Genomic DNA, 9,768 nt, shown 5'->3' with positions numbered 1-9,768 from the left:
TATCACCCTGTTCAGATTCCTAAGGACACAGTGCTGCACATCTGGAAGGGTATCCCAGCTATAAGGCAGAGCTCAGCAGGATGACCAAAGCTGGCATGAGGGTCCTGCTAGCTGCCCCATGGTACATCAACCACATTTCCTATGACCAGGACTGGCGTGACTATTACAACGTGAAGCCACTGAACTTTTCTGGTGTGTGCATGCCAAAGTAATATCATATTGTATAACCTGCCTCAGTCACGTGCTGGTGATGTAGAGGCCTATTTAATTAAACATTGACTTGCAGTTTTAATGTGAAGTGGTGTGATACATTTGAAGTGAAGATTCTGATTGATTGTAAATTCATTAACAGCCATCATATCATTGAAGCAAAGCTTTTCACCATCCCCTTGCAGGTACTGAGGAACAGAAGAAGCTGGTGATAGGGGGGGAAGTCTGCATGTGGGGGGAGTATGTTGATGCCACCAATCTCAGTCCACGTATTTGGTACAAGATTAAAAAGATCTCTGAATTCCTAATACTAATCAACTTAATATGCAGCAGCAATTGCATGAAATTACTCTAAATAATCACTGGTTGCACCCACAATTACAGGCCAGGGGCGAGTGCTGCGGCAGAGAGACTTTGGAGTGATGAGAAGCAGACCTCCAGTGTGGGCAAGGCATTTCCTCGCCTGCAGGACTTTCGCTGCAAGCTTGTGAGGTAATTTACCATTTCTATCCAGGACGTGTAAAGAGCTATGGGCTGGCATACCTCAACAAGACACGGGCCACTTTTTCACATGTTTACTTATTATATACTGGTGTTTCTGCTTCCCTTTCTCCTCAAGGCGTGGCATCCGAGCAGAGCCACTGTATGTTGGACATTGTAAACATGAGTACCAAGGTGTTTGAAGATGTTGGATGGATTAACACTGAAAGGTTTTTCCCAGGGGATTAAGTTCATAGTTGCCTTCTTTTAAAGTGGTGTAAAATCTTTGATAAATTGTTTCTATAGTCTTAAATACAGAATTTGAACATTAAAATGCTTTCTCAGGGACTTCTCATACCTAGAGTTTCTCTTTCTCCTTTTTTATAAAAACTATAGTTATTTAATTTTGCTTAAATTTTGCATATTTAGCAAATCACAATATAGAAATGTTCCCAAACAAGAAGAACCTGAGGTGCTTCACTGTAATGTCATGTTGAATTGTACTTGATGACGGCAAAATATAGAATGTAGATTTTAAATTTAAAACTTGTACTCTTGGACTGCAACATGATAAAATAATGTTGTTGTGCAGATGTTGTCTTTTTTTTTCTGCAAAAAAAACTTGCTTGAGACAGATTGCTAGCCTAATCCCAACGCTGATCTAATATAGAAGAATAAAGACATTGACAGCCTTTTTCCACACATATTCAATTCAATACAATTTATTTTTGTATAGCCCAAAATCACAAATTTGCCTCAGAGGGCTTAACAATCTGTACACATACGACATCCTCTGTCCCAGGACCCTCACATCGGAACAGGCAAAACTCCCTCATAAAACCCTTTCACGGGGAGAAAAGAGGAAGAGACCTGTGGGAGAGCAACAGAGGAGGGATCCCTCTCCCAGGATGGACAGAAGTGCAATAGATGTCATGTGTACACAATGAACAACAACAGAGTGAGAACACATTCAATGCATATGACAGAATCACGGCAGGAGGCAAGACTATGGTCCAGGTATCACCAGGATCCACGGAAACCTGCGAGGCGAGAAAGCACACACTCTAAACAATTTCACTGTAAAATAACGGTAATTTACTGGCAGCAGGGATGCCATTTTATCTGTTTTATCTCGTCCATTTTCTTATTTGGATATATGAAAGGCTTTTTAAATGACAATAAAGTGATTTAGTATTTACTGATGTGCCCTATATATGTGTATATATGTATATATATATATGTGTATATATGTATATATATGTGTATATATATATGTGTGTATATATATATATATATATATATATATATATATATATATATATATATATATTATATGGGTAATATAAAATAGTAATGTGAGTGATAATAAAAATGATGTTAGATCTGAATAATGATATTATTCAAATTAATTTGATTTAAATAGCTTGAAATGCAAGTTTGTCAATATATGATACTAGAAATAAGGAACTCCACATAAAAACCTTTTAACAGTGAAAAAATGGGAGAAACCTCAGGAAAATCAGGAGTGGGGATACGTCCTCCAGGATGGACAGATGTGAAATATGTGCCATTTGTACAAACAGCCCATTTCACGGTAACAACTGCAGCACTCTTGCTCAATACTGGGTAATTGCAAATATTGTCTTCTCCATTAGTCATTTAGATACCCTAGTATCCCTTTAAGTGTAATAAAAAAAAAAAAAATTGAGATGAAGTGTAAGTTTCAAAGCAACTTCCAGACACAGGGGACACCGCTCTCTAGTGGGCAAGAAAACACTCCAAAAAATACATTTTTGCTCGAAAATATTTCTTGGGAAGATGAACACAAGAGAGACCTTCTTCCAAGGCTTACAGGTGTCTTTCATTACACAACTCTCTAGTGGGCAAGGAAATACTCCAATAAATCCTTTTGGTCAGACACTCTCTACAAGAACGATTCATCGATCCACTGTTCACGTCCTTTTTGTGAAAGTGAACTCTTCTTTTTAACTTTTTTTTGTGAACAAATATAAACAATGAAACATTATTTTAAAGTTTTCCGAATCTGCTCTTTTGATTTACTAAGTATAAATTTACAGGGCAAATATTTTGAGAATAATTAAATGTGCTGTGATATTTGTAAATAATAAAATCATTTTTCAACTATAGAAAATTCTATCTATACTAATATGAATGGCCCACAATTATGTAAGATTGCATAGTTTTAAGTCAAAACTCTTACATTTTCTTGAGGGAGGACTCCCAATCCTAAAATCTCCTAGTCTCTAGTCACTGAAAGAAAATCTGACTCTTTTTCGAGCTCCATGATATGATTGAGCATCCTGACTGAGAGATTGCTCCTAAAACCAGAATGTATATTTCACACGCCTCAGCTTTTTATGCAAACCTGCATATAATATATTTAAGAGCAATACTACAGGCTACAAAAGCACTTTAAGTATTAACACTATGGGTACATTTACAAACATACCACCTGCACCCTCCAATGTTTCAGTTATTATCGGAGTATTATAGGCCTACTATAGAAGATGCATAGCCCACGTATAATAATGTAACAATAAATGGATTATGAATGTGGCAATAGGATAAAGAAAGAATACATGAATAGGAATAAGATACCAGCCAATACACACACCAACATTTGAATAAGGATAGAACTGGCACTTTTTTCCACCTCAAGCACTGAATATCACGAAATCACAATAAAACAAAATCAAAGACAAATAACTTACCCCACCAGGTGTGTGTGTGTCTGTGAGAGAGGGGAGAGAGAGAGAGAGAGAGAGAGATAGAGAGAGACCGCGTACCTGCTGCTAGACTTTAACTAATCAACAAAAGCTAATCACGACTGTCATTAAATGCCAAAACGTGAAAAGGAGCGTTGATGATCCACTGGTTTCAGAAAGTTAGGCATAGTGAATAAAAACCGCGAGTAGTAGCCTATCACCAATCCTAACAGCTCCACTGTGTGTCTGCCAAGAGTTTTTGACCAATATAATTAGAACACAGAACAATTGTCACACACACACATAACTTCTGATATATGTATATATATATATATATATATATATACATATTGCAAACACACACATACATTTATATACAAACATACATATATATATGTATGGTTTATATTTTTCACCTTAGGAAATATCACTTCCATGTTGATTTCATTCAGGAAAAAATGAGGAAAAACAACAAACAAGTCAGTACTGTGGTCACTAGATGAAATAGGCCTGATGCACTTGACCCCAGTTTTATTCATGAACTTATTTTAGAACTTTTTGATTGGTCAAAACTCCTCAGTCTGACAACTTTTGAGTCACACATTGATCTATTCTTTCCCGATACTGTTTTGAGCAGATATAGGGGAAACCAAACCAGAATATCTTACTACTGTAACCACTAATATATGTTATATAAGCCTAAACATGTTCCAGTCTCACATTTCTGACTCATCGGCTGTGGCTTTACTCAGCTCTGATCAGCTACAGTACATTGCCTGTGATCACACTTTTATGAAACAGTCAAAGTGTGTCTGTCTCCCTCTAGAGACAAAAGTGTGACATCCCAGGGAAGCCCCAATGTTTTGGCCAGTTTTCAGTGGTTAGGACTACCAACGCATAAATGAGAAGGCTGTGACTACTGAGAGTCAAAATTGCCAGAAAGGTCTTCATTTATTTTAATTTGTGACTGGCAACATGAAGCCTCCTGGAGACCCCAGCAAACTAAGAGGAACCTGTGTCTGTCTTCCTGTTACCTCTATAAATGAGTAAATGCATTTGACATATAAATAGTTTATTGTTGTTTAGTTTAGTCATTACATGACCTCTTGGGGCTGCCAGCTGTATTTTTTAATTCTTGAGTTGTGTTAACATAATTACCTTTCTATTACTGAGAGTAGAGTCCTGAATATAATACATTATTTCAGACTTTAAATTGTGCTGTACTTTTAGATAGATAGAAAGATAGATATGTACTTTATTCATCCCCAGGGGGAAATTTGTATGTTACAGCAGCAAGACACACCAAGAAGCAAAGTAGCAGAGTAACCAAAAATAATAAGTATTAAAAAATGCACAATATATACAATAGAATAACGGAATAGGACAAATTAAGTATCAGAATATAGAATATATAAGATAAAACAAAAATGCACAGTATATACAATGAAATAGAATAGCGTTAAATTAACTAACTAGGTGAAAAACAGTAGTGCAAAAGTCAACCCCAGCAACAACAGTGTAGCAGTGTGTAGTTATGTGGAGGATGATCTGGCCAGAGGTGATTTATTGTAAAGTGTTATTGCAGAGGGAAGGAATGTTCTCCTGGATCTGTCCTTGTGACAGCGGAGCTGGATCAGTCTGTTGGAGAAAGTGCTCCACTGTCCCTGCAGTAGGTGGTGGAGATGTTGGTCCGGGTTATCCAATATGGATAATAGTTGCTTCAGTGTCCTCTCCACCACCTGTTCCAGATTGTCTTGTTTGCAACCAATGATGGAGCCGGCCTTCTTAACCAGTTTATTAAGTCTGTTGGTGTCTCCGGCTCCAATGCTGCTCCCCCAGCAGACTACGGTGAAGTAAAGTGCACTGGCCACAACAGACTGGTAGAACATCTCCAACATCTTGCTGCACACGTTGAAGGATCGAAGTTTCCTCAAGAAAAAGAGTCGACTCATCCCCTTCTTGTACACAGCGTTAATGTTGGTCTGCCAGTTCAGTCTGTTGTCGATGGAGACACCCAGGTACTTGTACTCCTCCACCATGTCCACATCCTCTCCCAGAACTTTCACCGGTTGTGGAGCCGTCGTCTTCCTCCTGAAGTCGACCACCATCTCTCTGGTCTTGGCCACGTTCAGACGCAGGTGATTTCTACCGGCCCACTCCCCAAAGTCATCCACTACTGCCCTGTACTCCTCCTCCCGTCCGTCCCTTATACACCCGACCACTGCAGAGTCATCAGAGAACTTCTGCAGATGGCATGACACAGAGTTGTACTGGAAGTCAGTGGTGTACAAGGTGAACAGGAAGGGAGACAGAACAGTTCCCTGTGGGGCTCCAGTATCACTGACCACCCCATCAGACAGCACACTGCCCAGTCGGACAAACTGTGGTCTACCTGTGAGGTAGTCAGTGATCCAGGAGACGGTGGACGCGTTAACCCCCACCACCCGCAGCTTCTCACTCAGCAGCACTGGTTGGATGGTGTTGAATGCACTGGAGAAATCAAGGAAAGTGATTCTCACAGAGCCACCGGATCCATCCAGGTGCGACTGAGCTCGTTGCAGCAGGTAGATGATGGCGTCGTCCACTCCCACATGAGGCTGGTATGCAAATTGCAGAGGGTCCAGTGAGGATTTGACCTGCGGTCGAAGGTGGGCCAAGACCAGCCTCTCCAGCACCTTCATCACATGAGATGTGAGGGCAACTGGTCGGTAGTCATTGAGGCTAGATGGTGTCGTCTTTTTTGGTACAGGAACCAGGCACGACGTCTTCCACAGCACCGGGACTTCCTCCTGCTTCAGGCTCAGGTTGTATAGGTGTTGCTGGCGCAGGTCTTCAGGACCCTGGGGCTGATGCCATCAGGTCCAGCAGCCTTGCCTTGGTGGAGTCTCTCCAGCTGTCTCCTAACCTGGCCAGTCGTCACAGAGAGGGGGGGGGAGGGGGGTCGTAGTGTCGGTGGTGGCAGAGCCCTTTGAAGTGGAGGGCTCAGAGTCCATGCAGCTCACCAGGGGGGACAGAGGGGGAGGTGGTGGTTTTAGGGAGGTGTGGTGTGTGGAGGAGACAGATGAGGGCTCTGAGCTAAACCTGTTGAAGAAAGAGTTTAGCTCGTTGGCCCTCTCCAGGGAGCCCCCTGGTTGCCTTTTACTGTTAGGCTGTGGTTTTAACATGTATTAAGAGAACCATCCCAGTCAGCATTTTTCCGTTGAAAATACGTTTAAAAGACGTCTACACCCAACGTTGAAAAGACGTTCAGAATTGGTTCAAAAGTGAAAGTTTTTTCGCCGACTATTTGTAGACGTTGATTAAACGTTCACGCTTAGACCAGATTTCAACGTGATTTGCAATACTACAATTTTTCGTCCTCTACATTGTGCTAATAATAATATATCATCATTTTAGAGGCTTACTAAGAAACCACATCCACATTTATCAGCTGAAAGCCAGTATTGGAAATCACGTTGAAATCTGGTCTAAACGTGAACGTTGAATCAACGTCTTCAAATAGTCTGCGAAAAAACTTTCACCTTTGAACCACTTTTAAAGGTGTTTTCAACGTCACCGTGTTTTAACCGTGGAAATGCTCTCAGATCAATATGTAGCAACTAAATACATAATCATAGTAACACATCATCAGTTTCCACTTACAGGACAAAAGACCAAGTGACACAGGCAACAGTTCATTTGTATTTATTCAGCACAATATAATATATAAACAATGTTCTTTATATAAAACCATAATCTCCTTCTCCTTCTTTAAATGTCGTTTTCAAAGCCACACAGGAGCCGGTTTCAGGAGATCTGCCATATTTTCAACGTGGACATCTGTAAATAAAACAAGTATTAAAAAACATATTCACTTTTAGACCAGTTTTGAACCTCTTTTCACCGGAGACCATAGACGTCTTTTAAACGTGTTTTCAACGGAACGATGCTGACCTGGATATTACACAGTATATACTTTATATTGTTTGTATATTGCTATAAGCCAAACAACAATTTGCTGAACCCACTTGTCCCATACATCCCATATTGCTGCGAGTTTGTCACGCTCTCGTCGGCCCTGCCTTGTTTCTCTGTCATCAAAGCGTATGACACGGGAGAAAACATGGAATGTGTTTAGAGACATGGTGGCTGGAAATATTGCCCTTCCAGTGTCAGCAGCCCAAAGGCTTGCTGTTGCTTTGCCTTTTGACTTGTACACTCGTGCCAAAATGAGCAACCCAATGTAGGCCTGCAAGTGGGACACATCCAAGTCTTTCCAACTGTCCCCATACACGCGCCTCCCCTCTAAATTTGTCATCTCAAGTATATCCTTTTCGATTGATGGTGTTATGAAGAGCTCAAATGCTGATTGTATGTCTTGGACATGGCTGACAGCGTATCTGGTGGGACCTGGAACCATTTTGATGACATTAGCAGCACTAAGTCTACCCTGTTGTTCAAGTGGGGAGACGGACCATAATAAGTTTCCATTTTTGGAAGGTAGTGTGTTTGCTGGTGGTTGAGAGACAACAGGAGGGTCAACACTGAGGGTCTCATTCTCATCAGAGGAGGATGCCTCATAATCAGGGTCCCTGATTTGCCTTCCCAAAGTTCGTGGGACGTTGCTTTCCCAATGTTCACAGAACGTTAGTGGGACGTAGTTTTCAGAACATTCGCAGGACGTGGACTTCCCAAAGTTGGTGGGATGTTGTTTTACTAATGTTCACAGGATGTTTGCAGGACCTTGTTTTCCTAACTGCCTGCCAAACAGCTGACAGGGGCTTCTTTTTGTTTTATGGGGCTAAACCAAAGAATCAGATATCAATTAATATTTCGATGTGATATTTTTATGATTGGTTGAATCGACTATTACATATTAAATATATTTTATTTTTGAAATTTGGGGTGAAGGGGAGCATACTTGGCGTTGGTGGGTGAGGCGGAGCTTTTAAACAACAGAGAAAACTGTTATTCTAAATATTTATCCATATCATAAAAACGTATAGGCTGTGATGCAGGAGGGGTCTATGTGTGTCCAAAAGGTCCATGACCTGTCTGAACATGATAAGGAAAACATTGCCCTCACGTTATCATGTTTATGATGGAGTGGCTTGTAGGCAATGGCCATGTGTCATGTGTGCTACTCTTATAGTGTCCAAATATGTCTGTGGTAACCTCACATGAAGCAGGTTTGCTCTCTTGTGCAAGCGTGGCCGCGTGCACGAGGAAGCACAACAGGTGAACAGAGTGTATTATGGTCAGGATGCTGTCAATAGGTAGTAGCCAACAAGTATCTTCATGGGAGCTACTCACAGTGTATTTTCCATCAGCAGCCTCGTGAAACAAACACGACTTTGTGAGGTGAAACAGTTATGAAATGTTCTAATAACGGATTATGATAGAGAGGAGAGTCAGTTCACCTGCTGTGCTGATGACGGCTGTAGCGCTTTCGCTTTTTTTTAACCAGCTGCCTTCAATGACTTCAATTTTGTAATAAAAAATGTGGAATGAAAATGCCATAATTTCAGACCGTGAAAAAACAAACTACCAAAGGGCAACGTGTTGTTCGGTTACAATGATGGGATAACTTAAGACGATGTCATTTGTTCCAAATATTATCATTTCCACACACACACACACAAAAGTCTTAAAGATCTGGAGTTTACGCGGAGCTTGAACGCTGCACCAGCTGACCGGAAAGTACTCACAGCTGGACTCTGCTGAGTGTGAAGTGAAGTGGAAGCTTGTTTTCGTGAGTTTAACATCTGTTTTAATGAACATAGGTGCGCCTTTACCGTTAGTAACCATTAGTGGAAGACAAAACATCGCTTCCACGATATGCATTGATTCAAGAAAAATGTATAGGCTACTTAAATCGACTTGTTGTAATAGAAACACGTTTTTTTCTGGGGGGGGGGGGGGGGGGGGGGGGGGGGGGGGGGGGGTCTCAGAAAAATGATGTTCTCTTGTCAATGCCCCTTGTCAATCATTTACATTCTGTTGTGTAAATACATATGTCATTCGGGAGAATCAATAGGGCAATGGGTCATTGTACACGTTTTATTTGCCTGCCGTGTCAAACATCCGTGTGATTGTGAGAGTCGTGTACGCGTGGTCTGATGCCGGTGGGATTATTACTGTAAACCAGGTGTTTTCAGAGAAGCTTCCAAACATGTTTTGTTTTTTTAAGTCGGTCCGGACAATGTTAACGTTTCCACTGGTCTGAGCAAACTGTTTCTGCCCGACCCGCCTCTCCCTCCAGCCCTCCTTTCACCTCCAGCAGCACCCCCCCCCCCCACCCCACCCCCCACACACACACACACACACACCAAGGCAAAGCACTGTCCCGGCGCTGCAGCAGTTAGAAAGAAAC

General features: G+C 41.3%; 1 long non-coding RNA gene across 1 annotated transcript; it reads left to right on the top strand.

Moving 5' to 3' along the window:
• The first annotated feature begins 416 nt into the window (after positions 1-416).
• On the top strand, positions 417-1,038 carry LOC142965584 (uncharacterized). Its single transcript, XR_012957709.1, has 2 exons — positions 417-702; positions 830-1,038. It is a non-coding gene; the product is annotated as an uncharacterized LOC142965584 (long non-coding RNA).
• Positions 1,039-9,768: the final 8,730 nt, after the last annotated feature.

Source organism: Anarhichas minor, unplaced genomic scaffold (genome assembly GCF_050575085.1).
Source record: "Anarhichas minor isolate MPS153535 unplaced genomic scaffold, ASM5057508v1 ptg000034l, whole genome shotgun sequence".
NCBI classification, from domain to species: domain Eukaryota; kingdom Metazoa; phylum Chordata; class Actinopteri; order Perciformes; family Anarhichadidae; genus Anarhichas; species Anarhichas minor.
This window is presented reverse-complemented; position numbering and strand designations above follow the sequence as displayed.